A 13,415-nucleotide genomic window follows, 5' to 3' on the forward strand; every position below is an offset into this window, starting at 1 on the left:
TGCAGAAAAAAAGTGCGCACTAGTGCAAAAGAAAAAATATTTAGCAGAGTGTGGTTTCGCTCCACGGAACTCTGGGTTATGGGCCCAGCACGCTTCCACTTCACCACTCTTGTGCACTCTAGATACGTGAGAAAATGTGCAGAAAGGAAGTGCGCACTATTGCAAAAGAAAATAAATTGAACAGAACGTGGTTTCAATCCACGGAACTCTGGATTGTGGGCCCAGCATGCTTCTACTGTGCCACTCTGCCGCACTCTAGTTACGTGGAAAAATATGCAGTAAGAAACTGCGCACTAATGCATAAGTATATAAAATTATCAGAGCGTGGTTTTGATCCATGGACCTCTGGGTTATGGGCCCAGCACGCACCCACTGTGCCACTCTGCTGCACTCCAGGTACTTGTGAAAATGACAGTAAGGAAGTGCGCGCTATTGCAAAATAAAATAAAGTTAGCAGGGCGCGGTTTCGATGCAAGGACTACTTGGTTATGGGCCCAGCACGCTTACACTGCGCCACTCTGCTGCACTATAGTTACGTGAGAAAATATGCAGTAAGAAACTGCGCACTAATGCAAAAGAACATAAAATTAGTAGAGCGTGGTTTCGCTTCAAGGAACTCTGAGTTATGAGCCCAGCATGCTTCCACTGCGCCACTCTGCTACACTCTAGTTACGTGAGAAAATGTGCAGTAAGAAAATGCGCACAAATGCAAAAGAATATAAAATTAACAAAGCGTGGTTTCGATCCACGGACCTCTTAGTTTTGGGCCCAGCACGCTTTCACTGCGCCACTCTGCTGCACTATAGTTACGTGAGAAAATATGCAGTCAGAAACTGCGCACTAATGCAAAAGAACATAAAATTAGTAGAGCGTTGTTTTGATCCACGGGCCTTTGGGTTATAGGCCCAGCACGCTTCCACTGCGCCACTCTGCCACAATCTAGTTACGTGAGAAAATGTGCAGTAAAAAACTGCGCTATAATGCAAAAGTATATAAACTCAGCAGAGCGTGGTTTCGATTCAAGGAACTCTTGAATATGAGCACAGCACGCTTCCACTGCGCCACTCTGCTGCACTCTAGTTACGTTAGAAATTGTGCAGTAAAGAACTGTGCACTAATGCAAAAGGACATAAAATTAGTAGAACGTGGTTTTGATCCACGGGCCTCTGGGTTATAGGGCCAGCACGCTTTCACTGCGCCACCCTGCTGCACTTTAGTTATGTGAGAAAATATGCAGTAAGAAACTGCGCACTAATGCAAAAGAACATAAAATTAGTAGAGCGTGGTTTCGCTCCACGGAACTCTGGGTTATGGGCCCAGCACGCGTCCACTGCGCCACTCTTCTCCACTCTAGTTACGTGAGAAAATGTGCAGTAAGAAAGTGTGCACTAATGCAAAAGATTATAAAATTAGCAGAGAGTGGTTTCGATCCACGGGCCTCTGGGTTATAGGCCCAGCACGCTTCCACTGCGCCACTCTGCTGCACTATCGTTACGTGAGAAAATATGCAGTAAGAAACTGCGCAGTAATGCAAAAGTACATAAAATTAGTAGAGCGTGGTTTCGCTCCACGGAACTCTTGAATATGGGCACAGCACGCTTCCACTGCGCCACTCTGCTGCACTCTAGTTACGTTAGAAATTGTGCAGTAAAGAACTGCGCACTAATGCAAAAGGACATAAAATTAGTAGAGCTTGGATTTGATCCACGGGCCTCTGGGTTATAGGGCCAGCACGTTTCCACTGCGCTATCCTGCTGCACTTTAGTTATTTGAGAAAATATGCAGTGACAAACTGCGCAGTAATGCAAAAGAACATAAAATTAGTAGAGCGTGGTTTCGATCCACGGACCTCTGGGTTATGGGCCCAGCACGCTTCCACTGCGCCACTCTGCTGCACGTAAGTTACGTGAGAAAACGTGCAGTAAGAAAGTGCGCGCTATTGCAAAAGAAAAAGTTAGCAGGGCGTGGTTTCGATCCACGGACCTCAGGGATATGGTCCCATCACGCTTCCACTGCGCCACTCTGCTGCATTCTAGTTACGTGGGAAAATGTGCACTAAGAAAGTGCACACTAATGCAAAATAAAATAAAATTAGCAGAGCGTGGTTTCGCTCCACGGAACTCTGGGTTATAGGCCCAGCACGCACCCACTGTGTCCCTGTGCTGCACTCCAGATACTTGTGAAAATGAGCAGTAAGGAAGTGCGCGCTATTGCAAAAGAAAATAAAGTTAGCAGAGCGTGGTTTTAATCCACGGACTTCTTGGTTATGGGCCCAGCACGCTTCCACTGCGCCACTCTGCTGCACTATAGTTACGTGAGAAAATATGCAGTCAGAAACTGCGCACTAATGCAAAAGAACATAAAATTAGTAGAGCGTTGTTTTGATCCACGGGCCTTTGGGTTATAGGCCCACCACGCTTCCACTGCGCCACTCTGCCACAATCTAGTTACGTGAGAAAATGTGCAGTAAAAAACTGCGCTATAATGCAAAAGTATATAAACTCAGCAGAGCGTGGTTTCGATTCAAGGAACTCTTGAATATGAGCACAGCACGCTTCCACTGCGCCACTCTGCTGCACTCAAGTTACGTTAGAAATTGTGCAGTAAAGAACTGTGCACTAATGCAAAAGGACATAAAATTAGTAGAACGTGGTTTTGATCCACGGGCCTCTGGGTTATAGGGCCAGCACGCTTTCACTGCGCCACCCTGCTGCACTTTAGTTATGTGAGAAAATATGCAGTAAGAAACTGCGCACTAATGCAAAAGAACATAAAATTAGTAGAGCGTGGTTTCGCTCCACGGAACTCTGGGTTATGGGCCCAGCACGCGTCCACTGCGCCACTCTTCTCCACTCTAGTTACGTGAGAAAATGTGCAGTAAGAAAGTGTGCACTAATGCAAAAGATTATAAAATTAGCAGAGAGTGGTTTCGATCCACGGGCCTCTGGGTTATAGGCCCAGCACGCTTCCACTGCGCCACTCTGCTGCACTATCGTTACGTGAGAAAATATGCAGTAAGAAACTGCGCAGTAATGCAAAAGTACATAAAATTAGTAGAGCGTGGTTTCGCTCCACGGAACTCTTGAATATGGGCACAGCACGCTTCCACTGCGCCACTCTGCTGCACTCTAGTTACGTTAGAAATTGTGCAGTAAAGAACTGCGCACTAATGCAAAAGGACATAAAATTAGTAGAGCTTGGATTTGATCCACGGGCCTCTGGGTTATAGGGCCAGCACGTTTCCACTGCGCTATCCTGCTGCACTTTAGTTATTTGAGAAAATATGCAGTGAGAAACTGCGCAGTAATGCAAAAGAACATAAAATTAGTAGAGCGTGGTTTCGATCCACGGACCTCTGGGTTATGGGCCCAGCACGCTTCCACTGCGCTACTCTGCTGCACGTAAGTTACGTGAGAAAACGTGCAGTAAGAAAGTGCGCGCTATTGCAAAAGAAAAAGTTAGCAGGGCGTGGTTTCGATCCACGGACCTCAGGGATATGGTCCCATCACGCTTCCACTGCGCCACTCTGCTGCATTCTAGTTACGTGGGAAAATGTGCACTAAGAAAGTGCACACTAATGCAAAATAAAATAAAATTAGCAGAGCGTGGTTTCGCTCCACGGAACTCTGGGTTATAGGCCCAGCACGCACCCACTGTGTCCCTGTGCTGCACTCCAGATACTTGTGAAAATGAGCAGTAAGGAAGTGCGCGCTATTGCAAAAGAAAATAAAGTTAGCAGAGCGTGGTTTTAATCCACGGACTTCTTGGTTATGGGCCCAGCACGCTTCCACTGCGCCACTCTGCTGCACTATAGTTACGTGAGAAAATATGCAGTAAGAAACTGCGCACTAATGCAAAAGAACATAAAATTAGTAGAGCGTGGTTTCGCTCCACGGAACTCTGGGTTATGGGCCCAGCACGCGTCCACTGCGAAACTCTTCTCCACTCTAGTTACGTGAGAAAATGTGCAGTAAGAAAGTGTGCACTAATGCAAAAGATTATAAAAATAGCAGAGAGTGGTTTCGATCCACGGACCTATGGGTTATTAGCCAAGCATGCCTTTTCTGCGCCACTCTGCTGCACTGTAGTTACGTGAGAAAATGTGCAGAAAGAAAGTGCGCACTATTGCAAAAGAAAATAAATTTAACAGAACGTGGTTTCAATCCACGGAACTCTGGATTGTGGGCCCAGCACGCTTCCACTGCGCCACTCTGCTACACTCTAGTTACGTGAGAAAATGTGCAGTAAGAAACTGCGCTATAATGGAAAAGTATATAAACTCAGCAAAGCGTGGTCTCGATTCAAGGAACTCTTGAATATGGGCACAGCACGCTTCCACTGCGCCACTATGCTGCACTCTAGTTACGTTAGAAAATGTGCAGTATGGAATTGCGCACGAATGCAAAAGAACATAAAATTAGTAGAGCATGGTTTTGATCCACGGGCCTCTGGGTTATAGGCCTAGCACGCTTCCACTGCGCCACACTGCTGCCTTACAGTTACGTGGAAAAATTTGCAGAAAAAAAGTGCGCACTAGTGCAAAAGAAAAAATATTTAGCAGAGCGTGGTTTCGCTCCACGGAACTCTGGGTTATGGGCCCAGCACGCTTCCACTTCACCACTCTTGTGCACTCTAGATACGTGAGAAAATGTGCAGAAAGGAAGTGCGCACTATTGCAAAAGAAAATAAATTGAACAGAACGTGGTTTCAATCCACGGAACTCTGGATTGTGGGCCCAGCATGCTTCTACTGTGCCACTCTGCCGCACTCTAGTTACGTGGAAAAATATGCAGTAAGAAACTGCGCACTAATGCATAAGTATATAAAATTATCAGAGCGTGGTTTTGATCCATGGACCTCTGGGTTATGGGCCCAGCACGCACCCACTGTGCCACTCTGCTGCACTCCAGGTACTTGTGAAAATGACAGTAAGGAAGTGCGCGCTATTGCAAAAGAAAATAAAGTTAGCAGGGCGCGGTTTCGATGCAAGGACTACTTGGTTATGGGCCCAGCACGCTTACACTGCGCCACTCTGCTGCACTATAGTTACGTGAGAAAATATGCAGTAAGAAACTGCGCACTAATGCAAAAGAACATAAAATTAGTAGAGCGTGGTTTCGCTTCAAGGAACTCTGAGTTATGAGCCCAGCATGCTTCCACTGCGCCACTCTGCTACACTCTAGTTACGTGAGAAAATGTGCAGTAAGAAAATGCGCACAAATGCAAAAGAATATAAAATTAACAAAGCGTGGTTTCGATCCACGGACCTCTTAGTTTTGGGCCCAGCACGCTTTCACTGCGCCACTCTGCTGCACTATAGTTACGTGAGAAAATATGCAGTCAGAAACTGCGCACTAATGCAAAAGAACATAAAATTAGTAGAGCGTTGTTTTGATCCACGGGCCTCTGGGTTATAGGGCCAGCACGCTTTCACTGCGCCACCCTGCTGCACTTTAGTTATGTGAGAAAATATGCAGTAAGAAACTGCGCACTAATGCAAAAGAACATAAAATTAGTAGAGCGTGGTTTCGCTCCACGGAACTCTGGGTTATGGGCCCAGAACGCGTCCACTGCGCCACTCTTCTCCACTCTAGTTACGTGAGAAAATGTGCAGTAAGAAAGTGTGCACTAATGCAAAAGATTATAAAATTAGCAGAGAGTGGTTTCGATCCACGGGCCTCTGGGTTATAGGCCCAGCACGCTTCCACTGCGCCACTCTGCTGCACTATCGTTACGTGAGAAAATATGCAGTAAGAAACTGCGCAGTAATGCAAAAGTACATAAAATTAGTAGAGCGTGGTTTCGCTCCACGGAACTCTTGAATATGGGCACAGCACGCTTCCACTGCGCCACTCTGCTGCACTCTAGTTACGTTAGAAATTGTGCAGTAAAGAACTGCGCACTAATGCAAAAGGACATAAAATTAGTAGAGCTTGGATTTGATCCACGGGCCTTTGGGTTATAGGGCCAGCACGCTTCCACTGCGCTATCCTGCTGCACTTTAGTTATTTGAGAAAATATGCAGTGAGAAACTGCGCAGTAATGCAAAAGAACATAAAATTAGTAGAGCGTGGTATCGCTCCACGGAACTCTGGGTTATGGGCCCAGCACGCTTCCACTGCGCCACTCTGCTACACTCTAGTTACCTGAGAAAATGTGCAGTAAGAAACTCAGCAGACCGTGGTTTCGATCCAAGGAACTCTATAATATGACCCAGCACGCTTCCACTGCGCCACTATGCTGCACTCTAGTGACGTCAGAAAATGTGCAGTATGGAACTGCGCACTAATGCAAAAGAACATAAAATTAGTAGAGCATGGTTTTGATCCACGAGCCTCTGGGTTATAGGCCCAGCACGCTTCCACTGCGCCACACTGCTGCATTACAGTTACGTGGAAAAATTTGCAGAAAAAAAGTGCGCACTAATGCAAAAGAATATAAAATTAGCAGAGCGTCGTTTCGATCCACGGACCTCATGGTTATGGGCCCAGCACGCTTCCACTGCGCCACTCTGCTGCACGTAAGTTACGTGAGAAAACGTGCAGTAAGAAAGTGTGCACTAATGCAAAAGATTATAAAATTAGCAGAGAGTGGTTTCGATCCACGGACCTCTGGGTTATTGGCCAAGCATGCCTTCACTGCGCCACTCTGCTGCACTCTAGTTACGTGAGAAAATGTGCAGAAAGGAAGTGCGCACTATTGCAAAAGAAAATAAATTTAACAGAACGTGGTTTCAATCCACGGAACTCTGGATTGTGGGCCCAGCATGCTTCTACTGTGCCACTCTGCCGCACTCTAGTTAGGTGGAAAAATATGCAGTAAGAAACTGCGCACTAATGCATAAGTATATAAAATTATCAGAGCGGGGTTTTGATCCATGGACCTGTGGGTTATGGGCCCAGCACGCACCCACTGTGCCACTCTGCTGCACTCCAGATACTTGTGAAAATGAGCAGTAAGGAAGTGCGCGCTATTGCAAAAGAAAATAAAGTTAGCAGGGCGCGGTTTCGATGCACGGACCTCTTAGTTATGGGCCCAGCACGCTTCCACTGCGCCACTCTGCTGCACTATAGTTACGTGAGAAAATATGCAGTAAGAAACTGCGCACTAATGCAAAAGAACATAAAATTAGTAGAGCGTGGTTTCGCTCCAAGGAACTCTGGGTTATGAGCCCACCACGCTTCCACTGCGCCACTCTGCTACACTCTAGTTACGTGAGAAAATGTGCAGTAAGAAAATGCGCACAAATTCAAAAGAATATAAAATTAACAAAGCGTGGTTTCGATCCACGGACCTCTTGGTTTTGGGCCCAGCACGCTTTCACTGCGCCACTCTGCTGCACTATAGTTACGTGACAAATAATGCAGGAAGAAACTGCGCACTAATGCAAAAGAACATTAAATTGGTAGAGCGTTGTTTTGATCCACGGGCCTCTGGGTTATAGGCCCAGCACGCTTCCACTGCGCCACTCTTGTGCACTCTAGTTACGTGAGAAAGTGTGCAGTAACAAATTGCGCACTAATGCAAAAGGATATAAAATTAGCAGAGCATGGTTTCGATCCACGGACCTCTGGGTTATGGGCCCAGCACGCTTCCACATCGCCACTCTGCTGCAATCTAGTTACGTGGGAAAAGTGCAGTAAGAAATTGTGCACTATTGCAAAAGTATATAAAGTTAGCAGAGCGTGTTTTCGATCCACGGACCTATGGGTTATGTGCCCAGCACGTTTCCACTGCACAACGCTGCTGCATTCTAGTTACGTGGAAAATGTGCAGTAAGAAAGTGCGCACTAAAGCAAAAGAAAATTAAAATAGCACAGCGTGGTCTCGATCCACAGACCTCTGGATTATAGGGCCAGCATGGTTCCACTGCGCCACTCTCCTGCATTCCAGCTACGTGTGAAAATGTGCAGTAAGATAATGCCCACCAATGCAAAAGAATATAAAATTAACAGAGCGTGGTTTCGATCCACGGACCTCTTGGTTATGGGCCCCGCACGCTTCCACTGCGCCACTCTGCTGCACTATAGTTACGTGAGAAATTGTGCAGTAAGAAACTGCGCACTAATGCAAAAGAATATAAAATTAACTGAGCGTGGTTTCGATCCACGGACCTCTCGGTTATAGGCCCAGCACGCTTCCACTGCACCACCCTGCTGCATTACAGTTACGTGGAAAAATTTGCAGAATTAAAGTGCGCACTAGTGCAAAAGAGAATAAATTTAGCAGAGCGTAGTTTCGATCCACAAACCTCTGAGTTAGGGGCCCAGCACGCTTCCACTTCGGCACTCTGCTGCATTCTAGTTACGTGGAAAAAAGTGCAGTAAGAAATTGTGCACTAATGCAAAAGTATATAAAGGTAGCAGAGCGTGGTTTCGATCCACGGACCTCTGGGTTATGTGCCCAGCACGCTTTCACTGCACCGCGCTGCTGCATTCTAGTTACGCGGGAAAATGTGCAGTAAGAAAGTGCACACAAATGCAAATTAAAATAAATTTAGCAGAGCGTGGTTTTGCTCCACGGAACTCTGGGTTATGGGCCCAGCACGCTTCCACTGCACCACTCTTGTGCACTTTAGATACGTGAGAAAGTGTGCAGTAAGAAATTGCGCACTAATGCAAAAGAATATAAAATTAGCAGAGCGTGGTTTCAATTTACGGACCTCTGGGTTATGTGCCCAGCACGCTTCCACTGTGCCACTCTGGTGCACGTGGGTTACGTGAGAAAACGTGCAGTAAGAAAGTGCGCACTATTGCAAAAGAAAATAACGTTAGCAGGACGTGGTTTCGATGCACGGACCTTCGGGTTACGGGCCCATCACGCTTCCACTGCACCACTCTGCTGCACTATAGTTGCGTGAAAAAACGTGCAGTAAGAAACTGTGCACTAATGCAAAAGAATATAAAATGAGCAGAGCGTGGTTTAGATTCATGGAGCTTTGGGTTATGGGCAGAGCACGCTTTCACTGCACCACTCTGCTGCACTCTAGTTACGTGAGAAAATGTGAAGAAAGAAACTGCGCACTAATGCAAAAGAAAATAATTTTAGCAGAACGTGGTTTCGATCCACGGACCTCTGTGTTATGGGCCCAGCACGCTACCACTGCGCCACTATGCTGCCTTCTAGTTACGTGGAAAAATGTGCAGTAAGAAATTGCGCACTAATGCAAAAGAGTATAAAGTTTGCAGAGCGTGATTTTGATCCACGGACCTGTGGGTTATGGGCCCAGCACGCTTCCACTGCGCCACTCTGCTGAACTCTTGTGACGTGAGAAATCGTGCAGTAAGAAAGTGCACACTATTGCAAAAGAAGATGAAGTTAGCAGGGCGTGATTTCGATCCACGGACCTCTGGGATATGGTCCTAGCACGCTTCCACTGCACCATGCTGCTGCATTTTAGTTACGTGGGAAAATGTGCAGTAAGAAAGTGCACACTATTGCAAAATAAAATAAATTTAGCAGAGCGTGGTTTTGCTCCACGGAACTCTGGGTTATGGGCCCAGCACGCTTCCACTGTGCCACTCTGCTGCAAGTAAGTTATGTGAGAAAACGTGCAGTAAGAAAGTGCGCGCTATTGCAAAAGAATATAAAATTAACAGAGCGTGGTTTCGATCCACGGATCTCTTGGTTATGGGCCCCGCACGCTTCCACTGCGCCACTCTGCTGCACTATAGATACGTGAGAAATTGTGCAGTAAGAAACTGCGCACTAATGCAAAAGAAAATAAAATTAGCAGAGCGTGGTTTCGATCCACGGACCTCTGGGTTACGGGTCCATCACGCTTCCACTGCACCACTCTGCTGCACTCTAGTTGCGTGAAAAAACGTGCAGTATGAAACTGTGCACTAATGCAAAAGAATATAAAATTAGCAGAGCGTGGTTTAGATTCATGGAGCTCTGGGTTATGGGCCGAGCACGCTTTCACTGCACCACTCTGCTGCACTCTTGTGACGTGAGAAAACGTGCAGTAAGAAAGTGCGCACTATTGCAAAAGAAAATAAAGTTAGCAGGGCGTGGTTTCGATCGAGGGACCTCTGGGATATGGTCCCATCACGCTTTCACTGCGCCACTCTGCTGCATTGTAGTTACGTGAGAAAATGAGCAGTAAGTAAGTGCGCGCTATTGGAAAAAAAAAATAAAGTTAGCAAGGCGTGGTTTCAATGCACGGACCTCTGGGATATGGCCCCAGCATGCTTCCACTGCGCCACTCTGCTGCATTCTAGTTATGTGAAAAAATGTGCAGAAAGAAAGTACGAATTAATGCAAAAGAAAATAAAATTAGCAGAGCGTGGCTTCGATCCATGGACCTCTGGATAATGGGCCCAACACGCTTGTACTGCGCCATCCTGCTGCACTCTGGTTACGTGAGAAAGTGTGCAGTAAGAAATTGCGCACTAGTGCAAAAGAATATAAAATTAGTAGAGCGTGGTTTCGATCCACGGACCTCTGGTTTATGGGCCTAGCACGCTTCCACTGCGCCACTCTACTGCACGTAAGCTGCGTGAGAATACCTGCAGCAAGAAAGTGCGCGCTATTGCAAAAGAAAGTAAAGTTAGCAGGGCGTGGTTTCGATGCACGGACCTCTCGCATATGGTCCCAGCACGCTTCCACTGCGCCACTCGACTGCATTCCAGTTACGTGGGAAAATGTGCAATAAGATAATGCGCACCAATGCAAAAGAATATAAAATTAACAGAGCGCGGTTTCGATCCACAGACCTTTTGGTTATGGGCCCAGCACGCTTCCACTGCGCCACTCTGCGGCACTATAGTTACCTGAGAAAATGTGCAGTAAGAACTGCACACTAATGCAAAAGAAAATAAAATCAGCAGAGCGTGGTTTCCACCCACGGACCTCTGGGTTACGGGCCAATCACGCTTCTACTGCACCACTCTGCCGCTTTCTAGTTGCGTGAGAAAACGTGCAGTAAGAAACTGTGCACTAATGGAAAAGAGTATAAAACTAGCAGAGCGTGGTTTAGATTCATGGACCTCTGGGTTATGGGCCAAGCATGCCTTCACTGCGCCACTCTGCTGCACTCTAGTTACGTGAGAAAATGTGCAGAAAGAAACTGCGCACTAATGCAAAAGAAAATAAATTTAGCAGAACGTGGTTTCGATCCACGGACCTCTGAGCTATGGGCCCTGCACGCTACCACTGCGCCAATATGCTGCCTTCTAGTTACGTGGATAAATGTGCAGTAAGAAATTGCGCACAAATGCAAAAGAATATAAAGTTAGCAGAGCGTGATTTCGATCCACGGACCTCTCGGTTGTGGGCCAAGCATACCTTCACTGCGCCACTCTGCTGCACTCTAGTTACGTGAGAAATTGTGCAGAAAGAAACTGCGCACTAATGCAAAAGAAAATAAATTTAGCAGAACGTGGTTTCAATACACAGACCTCTGAGTTGTGGGCCCAGCACGCTACCACTGCGCCACTATGCTGCCTTCTAGTTACGTGGAAGAATGTGCAGTAAGAAATTGCGAACTAATGCAAAAGAATATAAAGTTAGCAGAGCGTGATTTCGATCCACGGACCTCTGGGTTATGGGCCCAGCACGCTTCCACTGTGCCACTCTGCTGCACGTAAGTTATGTGAGAAAACGTGCAGTAAGAAAGTGCGCGCTATTGCAAAAGAAAATAAAGTTAGCAGGGCGTGGTTTTGATGCACGGACCTCTGGCGTATGGTGCCAGCACACTTCCACTGCGCCACTCTGCTGCATTCCAGCTACGTGGAAAATGTGCAGTAAGATAATGCCCACCAATGCAAAAGAATATAAAATTAACAGAGCGTGGTTTCGATCCACGGACCTCTTGGTTATGGGCCCCGCACGCTTCCACTGCGCCACTCTGCTGCACTATAGTTACGTGAGAAATTGTGCAGTAAGAAACTGCGCACTAATGCAAAAGGAAATAAAATTAGCAGAGCGTGGTTTCTATCCACGGATTTCTGGGTTACGGGCCCATCACGCTTCCACTGCACCACTCTGCTGCACTCTAGTTGCGTGAAAAAACGTGCAGTAAGAAACTGTGCACTAATGCAAAAGAATATAGAATTAGCAGAGCGTGGTTTAGATTCATGGAGCTCTGGGTTATGGGCGGAGCACGCTTTCACTGCACCACTCTGCTGCACTCTTGTGACGTGAGAAAACGTGCAGTAAGGAAGTGCGCACTATTGCAAAAGAAACCAAAGTTAGCAGGGCGTGGTTTCGATCCACGGACCTCTGGGTTATGGGCCCAGCCCGCTTCCAGTGCGCTACTCTGCTGCACTGCAGATACTTGGGAAAATGTGCAGTAAGAAGGTGCGCACTAATGCAAAAAAAATAAAATTAGCACAGCGTGGTGTAGGTCCACAGACCTCTGAAATATAGGCCCAGCTAGCTTCCACTGCCCACCCTGCTTTACTCTGGTGACGTGAGAAAACTTGCCGTAAGAAACTGTGCTATAATGCAAAAGAATATAAAATTAGCAGAGCGTGGTTTTGATCCACGGACCTCTTGGTTATGGGCCAAGCATACTTCCACGGCGCCACTCTGCTGCACTTTAGTTACGTGAGAAAATGTGCAATAATAAACTGCGCAAAAACGCAAAGAAAGTAAAATTAGTAGAGCGTGGTTTCGATCCTCGGACCTCTGGGTTATGGGCCAAGCATGCCTTCACTGCGCCACTCTGCTGCACTCTAGTTACGTGAGAAAATGTACAGTAATAAACTGCGCACTAATGCAAAAGAATATAAAATTAGCAGAGCGTGGTTTTGATCCATGGAACTCTGGAAAGTAGGCCCAGCATGTTTCTACTTTGCCACTCTGCCGCACTCTAGTTACGTGCAAAAATATGCAGTAAGGAACTGAACTGCGCACTAATGCATAAGAATATAAAATTATCAGAGCGTGGTTTGGATCCACGGACCTCTGGGTTATGGATCCAGCACACACCCACTGCGCCACTCTGCTGCACTCAAGATACTTGTGAAAATGAGCAGTAAGAAGTGCGCGCTATTGCAAAAGAAAATAGAGTTAGCAGGGCGTGGTTTCGGTGCACGGACCTCTGGGATATGGCCCCAACACGCTTCCACTACGCCACTCTGCTACACTCTAGTTACGTGAGAAAATGTGCAGTTAGAAACTGCGCTATAATGCAAAAGTATATAAACTCAGCAGAGCGTGGTTTCGATCCAAGGAAGTCTGGAATATGGGCCTAGCACGCTTCCACTGCGCCACTCTGCTGCACTCTAGTTACGTTAGAAAATGTGCAGTAAGGAACTGCGCACTAATGCAAAAAAACATAAAATTAGTAGAGCGTGGTTTTGATCCACGGGCCTCTGGGTTATAGGCCCAGCACGCTTAAACTGCGCCACTCTGCTGCATTAAAGTTATGTGGAAAATTGTGCAGAAAAAAAGTGCGCACTAGTGCA

At 46.6% G+C, this 13,415-nt stretch overlaps 3 non-coding genes across 3 annotated transcripts; all 3 read right to left on the reverse strand.

Annotated features, from left to right (window-relative positions):
- Positions 1-1,410: 1,410 nt before the first annotated feature.
- On the reverse strand, positions 1,411-1,482 carry TRNAI-UAU (transfer RNA isoleucine (anticodon UAU)). Its single transcript has one exon. It is a non-coding gene; the product is annotated as a tRNA-Ile (tRNA).
- A 1,432-nt stretch (positions 1,483-2,914) lies between these two features.
- On the reverse strand, positions 2,915-2,986 carry TRNAI-UAU (transfer RNA isoleucine (anticodon UAU)). The gene has a single exon. It is a non-coding gene; the product is annotated as a tRNA-Ile (tRNA).
- A 2,664-nt stretch (positions 2,987-5,650) lies between these two features.
- TRNAI-UAU (transfer RNA isoleucine (anticodon UAU)) lies at positions 5,651-5,722 on the reverse strand. The gene has a single exon. It is a non-coding gene; the product is annotated as a tRNA-Ile (tRNA).
- Positions 5,723-13,415: the final 7,693 nt, after the last annotated feature.

Source organism: Rhipicephalus microplus, chromosome 5 (genome assembly GCF_043290135.1).
Source record: "Rhipicephalus microplus isolate Deutch F79 chromosome 5, USDA_Rmic, whole genome shotgun sequence".
Taxonomy (NCBI): domain Eukaryota; kingdom Metazoa; phylum Arthropoda; class Arachnida; order Ixodida; family Ixodidae; genus Rhipicephalus; species Rhipicephalus microplus.